The sequence below is a fragment of the Triticum dicoccoides genome, chromosome 3A, assembly GCF_002162155.2.
Source record: "Triticum dicoccoides isolate Atlit2015 ecotype Zavitan chromosome 3A, WEW_v2.0, whole genome shotgun sequence".
NCBI classification, from domain to species: Eukaryota; Viridiplantae; Streptophyta; class Magnoliopsida; order Poales; family Poaceae; genus Triticum; species Triticum dicoccoides.
This window is the reverse complement of record NC_041384.1, coordinates 680,092,296-680,102,475: the sequence shown is the minus strand read 5'-3', so window position 1 is coordinate 680,102,475 and position 10,180 is coordinate 680,092,296.

Below are 10,180 nucleotides of genomic sequence, written 5' to 3'. Positions count from 1 at the left end.
CAATGCCACCGGAGCGTCGCACCGGGCCCTCATACATGTTGGGTGGTGTGGTGGCATGTCCGAAGATGCGGGACGCGTCTCCGGTGCGTGGCCCCCCCTCACGGACGGCGATGACACGGTAGTAGACGTTCTGCGGTAACAATGCAGCGTCAATATTACTAAATACTCGGAGCGCGATAAAATCATGATTTTTTTTTTTGCACGACGTGGGCACATGTGCTATAGGAATGATGGTATTTTTTCATAAATTTTGGTGATGGAGAAGTATCCGAAAAATTCCCTTTACGCGGATTGCCCTTCGCGCGTCTACGACTGTGGCCGGCGGCCTCCGGGGGCTAGCATGCCGCCAAATCTTGCGCCGGCGGCCTCTCACAAGTCTGGAAGTGTTGTGGCGGATGCAAACGCCCGACACGCGTGTCCGGGGTGTGCCCCCCTCATGGACGGCGCGGCCGCCGGCACCTGGAAGGAGGAAACGGACGCGTGGGGTCTACACGGAGGGGATCTTGTTGTGGGTCTGGCCCGGATGTTGCTCCAAAGTGTTCCTATGGGCTGACCTAACACAACCGGGTGGGGCGGTCCACTGGTCAAAGCCCGTCCGTGCAAAGTCAAAGGGCTAGATCCCGTGGTCAAACGCTACAGGGTTAGGCGGGACGGGGGCACTGGGGGTAGCAATGCCACCGGAGCGTCGCACCGGGCCCTCATACATGTGGGGTGGTGTGGTGGCATGTCCGAAGAGGCGGGACGCGTCTCCGGTGCGTGGCCCCCCCTCACGGACAGCGATGACACGGTAGTAGACGTTCTGCGGTAACGATGCGGCGTCAATATTACTAAATACTCGGAGCGCGATAAAATCATGATTTTTTTTGCACGATATGGGCACATGTGCTATAGGAACGATGGTATTTTTTCATAATTTTTGGTGATGGAGAAGTATCCGAAAAATTCCCTCTACGCGGATTGCCCTTTGCGCGTCTACGGCTGTGGCCGGCGGCCTCCGGGGGCTAGCATGCCGCCAAATCTTGCGCCGGCGGCCTCTCACAAGTCTGGAAGTGTGGCGGTTGCAAACGCCCGACACGCGTGTCCGGGGTGTGCCCCCCCTCACGGACGGCGCCGCCGCCGGCACCTGGAAGGGGGAAACGGACGCGTGGGGTCTACACGGAGGGGATCTTGCTGTGGGTCTGGCCCGGATGTTGCTTCAAAGTGTTCCTATGGGCTGACCTAACACAACCGGGTGGGGAGGTCCACTGGTCAAAGCCCGTCCGTGCAAAGTCAAAGGGATAGATCCCATGGTCAAACGCTACAGGGTTAGGCGGGACGGGGGCACTGGGGGGTAGCAATGCCACCGGAGCGTCGCACCGGGCCCTCATACATGCGGGGTGGTGTGGTGGCATGTCCGAAGAGGCGGGACGCGTCTCCGGGGCGTGCCCCCCCCCCTCACGGACGGCGATGGCATCGTTACTGCAGAACGTCTAATACCGAGCACTGAAAAGTTCACAGCAACTGTCCATTTTCTTCATGTAAGTCTAATGAATACCGGAGCTTATAACGTATGGATTAGTGAACTATTTAAACAGGTCAAATTGCTTTTCCCTCGGCGAGGTGGGACTATTTTTTTTAAAAAAAGCAGTTGCCATCTATGCCTACGGCATAGCCGTCGGCATAGGCCTCCTATCTAAGCTTTATGGAAAAGATTAGTCCTGGGCGGCATTGGTGGATCTTTGGTGTGATGAGGCTGGAGCCTGGGCGGCTATGAGAACCAAAAATAAGGCTAACCGAGGGACGGAGGGAGTACATGCTCAGGGAAACCGAAACCACTATCTCCACAAGGCAGTTAATGTATGACTAACCCCATTAAACATTCTTCTTCTTCTATTTACCATCACTTTCTTATGTATGACTAACCTCTGTTTGGTGGTGCAGGAGGAGAAACTGAAGCGGCCGCTCTCACACATGCAGGCGTGAGAGATCGCCCATACGCGGAAGGACCCCAAGCCTGGCGAGCCCAAGTACTACGGCAAGAAGACCGCAGGGAGGAAGAAGGCCTACTCCGAAGCGTATCTGGAGTTACATCCTGACACACCTGACCCCATTGCGGCGCCTCTAGACGACATGGCGGTGGTGAGGATGGGGCCCAAGGAGCACGGTCGGGAGGCGGTTCTCGATGCTATGATCACTCCTAGTATCTCCTACACACAGCTTCGTCGGATCGACCCGAGCCCGAGCCAGCGCACGAGCCAGCCAGTGACTAGTACACAGTACCTCTTTCAGGAGCAACAATCTGTAAGTATTTTCCCTCTTATCTTCATTTCTCACTTCATTTTCCGCATTTAGTAGTTTTATGAGTTCCATCATGTCATACCATAGGCCTACATGGAGTACACACGCCAGGAGACCATGGCGTGGCATCAGAGGCTTTATGAACACCAAGTGCAGAGGGATAGCCAGATGCAGCAGGCTTTTCAGGATATGGTGGCCGGCAGGTGTCCTCAGTTCCCTCCAGCACAATGCCCTCCAGCACAACCAGTGCTGATGAGCTTTGAGGAGTTTGTGGCACAGAACGCAGGCCCCTCGCCGGTTAGTTCATCCCCAATCTATTCACCCAAAGCATGTCATGCCTTTCAACACAGTCATATATCCCGTGCATATGTCTTTTCAACATCCAGGGAACAGGTGGATCTACCGTTGGCGGTGGTCTTCGCAGCACTCCAGAGACACGAAGCCCGACCACTCCGATCCACGGAGGCGGAGGCGGAGGAGGAGGCGGTCTTGGCGGTAGCGCTGCCGCTAGCAGTGACGACCTGGGCTTCGGCGGTCTTGGCGGTGACGACCTCCGTGGTGCTCGACGTCCTGGCGCTTAAGCCTTTGGGTCACATTGTGGTGGTCTTGGTGGTGATGATACTTATATGCTTGTGATGTTTCTTATTGTTGTTTGTGAGATTCTTATGCTTGGTGGTGATGATACTTATATGTTTATGCTTTGCGATGCTTCTTATGATGTGTGATGATGAATTTGTTCTGTGATGCTGCTGGGCCAGCTGTTATGTGATGCATATATTTGTTGTGTGCTGTATATATTCAAATGAATTGAGCTGAAACAAAACAGAAAAAAGAAAGAAAAAAACAGACAGAAACTATGCCGACGGCTAGGCCATCGGCATAGAGCTGCCGTGAGCTCCCAGTAGCTGCCACGTGGCAGGTCTATGCCGACGGCTTAGCCGTCGGCATAGTTTGAAACTGAGCCGACGGCTAAGCCGTCAGCATAGGCCTGCTCCAGGAGCTCCCAGTGGCTGCCACGTGGCAGGTCTATGCCGACGGTCTAGCCGTCGGCATAGTTTCAACCTAAGCCGACAGCTATGCCGATGGCTAGACCGTCGGCACAGACCTGCCATGTGGCGAGCAAGCATTGGTTAGCACTTGACGGCGGCCGCCGTTACACGATAACGTTGCCGACGGCTGGGGCCGTCGACATAGATGTACGGACACCGTCGGGATAGGGCCTATGCCGACGACCTTTCTATGCCGACGGCATTCCTGGCTACACTGACGGATATGTTGCCGACGGCCCTATGCCGACGGGTGCCGTCGGCATAGGCCTGTCCGGACGTCCATTCATGACTATGCCGACGGCCAGCCGTCGGCATAGGGTGCGATTTCGGTAGTGATGTGCCGACCTGGTGGCTGTGGGAGATTGCACCCAGCTGAATGATTCTGCCACCGTGTCAAAAATTATAATCTTTCTATTGAAAGCATGCCAATGTAGGCATCCATGTAGAAGGAGAGGCGGGTGCTCGGAGGCTTGAAGGTGCCACCAGGACTTGTCCTTCTTCATGGATGGAAAGGCCACTGGCAACCCGATGCATCTCTGTTGTCCCTGCAACGAGCTGACGGTGAGGACGTAGAAGACAACCCTGCAACTCCTGTTGTCTGGATACTTCCAGAAGAGGACACGATAGTCGCCCGATGGGCGGTGGGGGTACAGGGCCGCGACACTGCCGCCGGTCAGATCCGTGAGCTGGAGCCACTGGCGCATTGCCGGGTTGCAGATGTAGAAGCGGTGGTTGGAGAGGGAAAGGAGGAGGAGCCCGTCGCAGGAGGCGTGGATGGTGAAGCTACGGCGAGATTTGTTGTAGTCGTCGAACTCGAGGACAGGCCAGCGAGCGGCGGGGGTTCGCCGGATATACAAGGCATCAACCATGGTGTGGGCGGCGTAGTCGTTACTCCTGGTGCGGAAGAAGACCAGCGGGAGCGATGGCTGGCGGCGGTGGTGGGCCATCAGGAACGCAACATCGGAGGCGAGGCGGCGCCAGGAGCGGCAGGCCGCACGGTAGCGTAGGAGCTCCTTCGCCGGCACACAGCCGAGGATTTCCCACTGGACGATCTCTTCAGGGAGGGGGCAGGGACGGCGGCATGGTCGTGCCTGCGCGGTGGCTCATTCACCACGGATCCAACACCGCCGCCAGCTATCATAGGCGGCTCGCCGGCGACGGCGAATCGTAGGGTTTGACCTGAATTTTGGGGTGATGCGGTGAGGCCTGGTGGAAAATTGGGCAAAGATAACTTGCACGAATATTAAAGTGCCAACTAATGGTGGATTAACCCTCTCACAACTTACTTGATGCATTTTTAGTTAGTTTTTATTTATTCATCAGCCGTAAAGGCTTTTTCAGTTGTCTCATCGCCTAGGATGATTGCTTATCATTTTCCCTTTGACACTTTTAGCAATATTATCATTTTTTTCCTATCTGAGGAGACGGACGAATCTATATGTCGGGATGATGTGGCAGCTGGCTCGACGACAACCCAGTCTTCTTCGAAAGAAGGGACGTTTAAGCATTATACACATGACACATGTGGTAAAGCAATCCAAATTATTTTAAAAAATACAATGTCAAGATCAACCACAAGAGTGACAGGATGAAAGGAGCAAGGATTGTCCAAATCAGGCAGAGAAGTCATGGTTAAATCGATTATCCAAGCCCAACCAACGTATCCTATGAGTTGCTTGATTTTGTTTCCCCAAAAAACTTTGCAAGAATCTATCATTCATTTTATGTACCAGGTCAGGCAGATTCTGGACTATCCCCTATCAGATAATTTTCAGAAGGGAACCGAGGTATGTGTCTTGCCTGAATTAGAAGTTATATTAGCGTGGAGATTGTGGAACTCCCGGGAAATAAATTAGATAATTATCAGATGGAAACGGAGGTCTGTGTTGGGTCTAAATCAAAAGATTTTCTATTCATGAAGGGATTGAGAATGTGGAAACCCCTAGAAGCAAAGCACCATTGATGGAAGGCAAGAAAGTTGAATCATCTGTATGGATAGTCACCGTTGCGAGGGATAGGAAAACACCTTTTAATGAGATCCTCATGATATATTCTCAATGCTTTGGTAGAGTTAGTAACGACAAAAGTGATATTTGTTTTACCCCTAACACTCCGAAGTATAGGAGAATTCATGTCAAGCAGTTGTTGGTCATTCCTAGTGAGGCTTTCACAAAGCGGTATCTTGGACTCCCAACGGCAGTAGGGAGGATCACCAGCGGGACTTTTGATCATACTGATGAACGATGTCGAGCAAAGGTGTCATGCGCGGCGAGAGAAACCCTAATCAAATCGGTAATCCTAGTGATTCCGACATATAGTATGAGTTTCTTCTTGTTGACTAGGAAGATTTTGTAAGTGCATCTAGTGCCCCTTAGTGATTTTGGTGTATTGAAGACTTATAGGTTAAGGGACTAATGCGTTTTTGAGTGTACACGGGTCTATAAGCCTATGAGGAGTTTGATATTTACAAAGAAAGTCAGCCCCTAAAAATGAAGTTCTTCGACTGAAGACTTTGGATTTCTGAAGACTTTCTGAAGACTTTGAAAGTGAAGAAATTGGTGTGACCTTGAAGACTTGGTATTCATTTGAGGAATATGAAGCGTGAAGACTTTTGTTTTCGTAGTTTCATTTTCTCGTTCTTGAGTCATAGGAAACACCGTATTGTTAAAGGGGGTCGAGGAAATACTAAGGAAAAATTTCCATGTGATGCTCAACTCAAAATCCTACACCTACCAATCCCTTCGAGTGAAGCCATTGGAAATCTCATATAGTTCAGTCATATTCTTCAGTGACAGAGACGGAGTTCTTCTGTTCTCTGAGGAATTTGTTCTGACTGAGGAGTTAGGAATTCGCCAGTGTGGATTGCCTACACAGTGAGGAACATGATAGCCCTGAGGATTTTGCTACTCAAAATTCCGACCATTGTTGTGCTATGCGCCAGCTGTCCCAAAATATCTACCCACCTAACGGTCATATCATTGAAGGGCATTTATGTCTTATCATATCGGGCTGCTCCCTAGGCTAGAAATAGCCGCCCCCTACAACCACTAGCTGGTTGGCTGCTCCGAGAGCAATTAACACTTGTCATTTGAGAGCATCCCATCCTCCGAGGACTTTGAGCGAAAATCATCAAGTGAGGAAAACCCAAACCCAAACACCTACCAACCCCAAGTGATTGAGCATCACTGAAGAGATTGATCCTGCGTGGATCCGACGCTTGTTACCTTTGAAGATTGTGCTTCTTCCAGACGGTTAGGCGTCAAGGTCTAGAGCATCCAAGAGGAATTGTGGATTGCCGAGTGACCAAGTTTGTGAAGGTTCGGAAGTCACCTGAAGACTTACCATGAGTGATTGGGCGAGGTCTGTGTGACCTTAGCTCAAGGAGAATACGGTGAGGACTGTGTGTCCAGGACTGGGTGTCCTCAGGTTTAAATACCTAGCCGCTCCAACCAGACATAGAACTGAGACAGCAGTTGGAACTGGTCTACCAAATCATTGTCTTCACCAAGCTCACTGGTTCTATTTCCACAACTCTTTCATTTCCTCATAACTGTGTTGAGTGCTTGTTCATATCTGTGCTTGAAGACTTTGACTGAAGACTTTCTCAAATTCCTCAGTTCAATTTCTTCAGTCTGTTTGTCTTCATCATGTGCTTACGTTTCATGTACTCTGTGCTTGTCTTCATTTCATCATGATGACTATGCTTGTGCTCTGTTATGTTTACTTTTGAGTACGTATTCCGCTGCTAGTAGTTCTTAGCTAAGGAATTTCCTCACTTGCAAATTCATCTATGAAGAATTCATAAAAATCGCCTATTCACCCCCCTCTAGTCGTTATAACGCACTTTCAATTGGTATCAGAGCAAGGTACTCCCTTGTTCTGTGTGATTTTGGTTTAACCGCCTGGAGTTTCAGTTATGTCGACCGCAGGTATGAAGAAAGTGACATGCCCCATCTTTGACGGTAACGAGTATCCCAAGTGGAAGGCCATGATGAAGAAGTGCCTCATGGCGATGAATAGCGAGCTGTGGACCGTCACTGAGATTGGTCTGACCGATCTGTGCAAGATGGCGGAAGCTGATGACATTCGCAAGTACACTCTTCTCAACCTCACGGCGAAGGATGTCATCTGCTCCTGTCTGTCTCAAAATCAGTTCAGGAATATCATGCATCTCGATCATGCGAAGCTTATCTGGGACCGTCTCTCTGAGGTCTATGAAGGTCATCGAACCTGTCATAATCCTTGGTTTGAGGACTTCAAGGAATCTCTCAAAGCGATGACATTCGAACCAGAATTATCATCTTCTACATCATGCCTTATGGCAAAAGATGCTAAGGTAACTGAATGCTACCTATCTGAGTCTAGTGATGATGAATCTAGTGATGAATTTGGACCCACCTATGTCAAACTTGCTTCCCTTGCCACTAAACAACAAAGAGCTTTGGAAAAAGTTCAATACATGCTAAATAAGAGCGATGATATGTTGGATGAAGAAATGGATCAGTCAAAAGCTTTGGCTGAAAGTCTTCAGAGACTTCATACTAAGTATGACACCCTTTAAGATCAACATAACACTCTCTTATCTGATCATGAGAAGATTTCTTATGAATTTCTTCAAAGAAAGCAAGATCTTGAAAAGCTAAGAGTGAGTTATGAAGATCTTCAGAAGGAGCGTGATTTATTACTGGCTCAACAAATCAGCGCTTCTCAGGAAGAATTTGTTCCTCCATGCTTGAAGTCCATTGAACATGAAACTGCTAATTCTTCACCTGAATGTTCAAATGCTTCTAATGTTTCAAATTCTTCACATGCCTCTGCTATCACTAATTCCTCACCTGAGGACATTGCTAGTATCACTAATGAAGTATCACTGATGATGCAGGGCTGAAAGAATTGTACATGACATGCATGTACAAAAGCCTCAAAGGGCATCAGACTCTTTGTGATGTGCTTAAAAAGCAGATCCTCAACAGGAACCCTAGGAAAGAGGGTATTACCTTTGAGAGGAAACTCAATGCCGATGGTACATATTGGAAGCCTGAGCAGTACCCCAAAACCTCATGGGTTGCTGCAAAGGGACCTCCAGTTGATCCATCTAACTTATCTGGATTTGCATGTGAATCTCCTCGATCTGATGATCAGTCATTTGACTCCAACTATAAACTGTTCAAAAATCAGAATGGTGAAATATTTGCTAGATATGTTGGCACTAACTGCAGGAACGGTCCCCCTATGAAGAAAATCTGGGTTCCCAAAAGGTGCCTTGAAAGTCTTCAGGTGAATGTCCTCAGGACACCACCTATGAAGAATAGGAATCCCAGATCAAATTCTTCATATGGACCAAATTCCTCAAAAGGATTAAAGTCCTCACATGAATATCATCATGCTAACAACTCTGTTTCGCAGGGAAGAGCTAAGGGTTATGAATATGAGCATTATTCTTCTAATCATCATGTTCATAAGTCCTCGAAGAATTTCTCTGCTTATTCATATGCTTATCCTAACTCCTCTTATGTGAAACGAAATGGACTAGCTTCTATGCCACCTTTCTCGTATGGAGCTCGCAGAGTGATGAACTCTTTGCCACCCCTTCAGATGTGGGTGGTGAAGAAAAAGAACTAATCTCTTCTGCAGGGTCAGGTCTCCAGACGTACGTAATCGTCTGAAGAATTTGCTGGAGACCTGAGTATGCCTGATAGGACGTAGGCTAACCATGAAGAAATGAACTTTCATTTCACACGTCCTCATACTGCTTTATTTGTTCTATTGCTTGATGAAACTGATCTGATGAATTGATATCATATTCTTCACTGATGAAGTATATGAGTTCGTAAGTTGCACTAATTCATCTACAGGATGATCAACCCAAAGCCACTGAGTGGATCCTCGATAGTGGATGTACAAATCACATGACTTGTGACAAGAATCTATTGATGGATGCTCCATTATCTCCGTCGTATCTGAAGCATATCATCTTTGCTGACAAAGGCAAAAGTCAGGTTGCGATCACAAAGGATCGACACATGGACAAAGTCATGCTTGTCGAGTCCTTAGGATACAACCTCATGTCTGTCTCAATGCTTTGCGATCTTGATATGGTTGTTGTCTTTGGCAAGTACCGTTGTGTTGTGGTTTTGGAAGCTAACAATTCCAAAGTCTTCGAAGGCTTTAGGAGAGGAGACCTGTATATTGTTGATTTCTCCACAGGACCACAACCAGCCGTGTGCCTACTTGCAAAAGCTTCAGAAGGCTGGCTCTGGCATCGACGACTTGGTCATGCAGGCATGAGGAATTTGCACACACTTGCAAAGAAGAAGCATGTCATTGGCATCGAGAATGGCAAATTCCTCAAAGATCACTTATGCAGAGCCTGTGAAGCTGGGAAGATGACAAAGGCTAAGCATTCAGCAAAGACTATCATGACCACTACTCGTCCATTTGAATTGTTTCACATGGATCTCTTTGGTCCTAACCATTATTCTGCAGTCTCAAATGAGGCATCTCAATATGGCTTTGTTATTGTTGATGATTACTCTCGATATACATGGGTACACATTGTTACTTACAAACATGAAGTGCAGGAAGTCTTCAAACGATTTTCCTCAAGGGCTTGAACCAACTTTGGTGTGAAGATCAAGCACATCAGAAGTGATAATGGAACTGAGTTCAAGAATTCTGGTCTTGGTGACTATCTTGATGAACTTGGTATTACTCATGAGTTATCTGCTCCTTATACTCTTACTGAGATGGCTCGCACTATGCTTGATGAATACAAAATGCCTCGTCGTTTCTGGATTGAGGCAATTGATACTGCATGCCACATCATCAACAGAGTATATCTTCACAAATTCTTC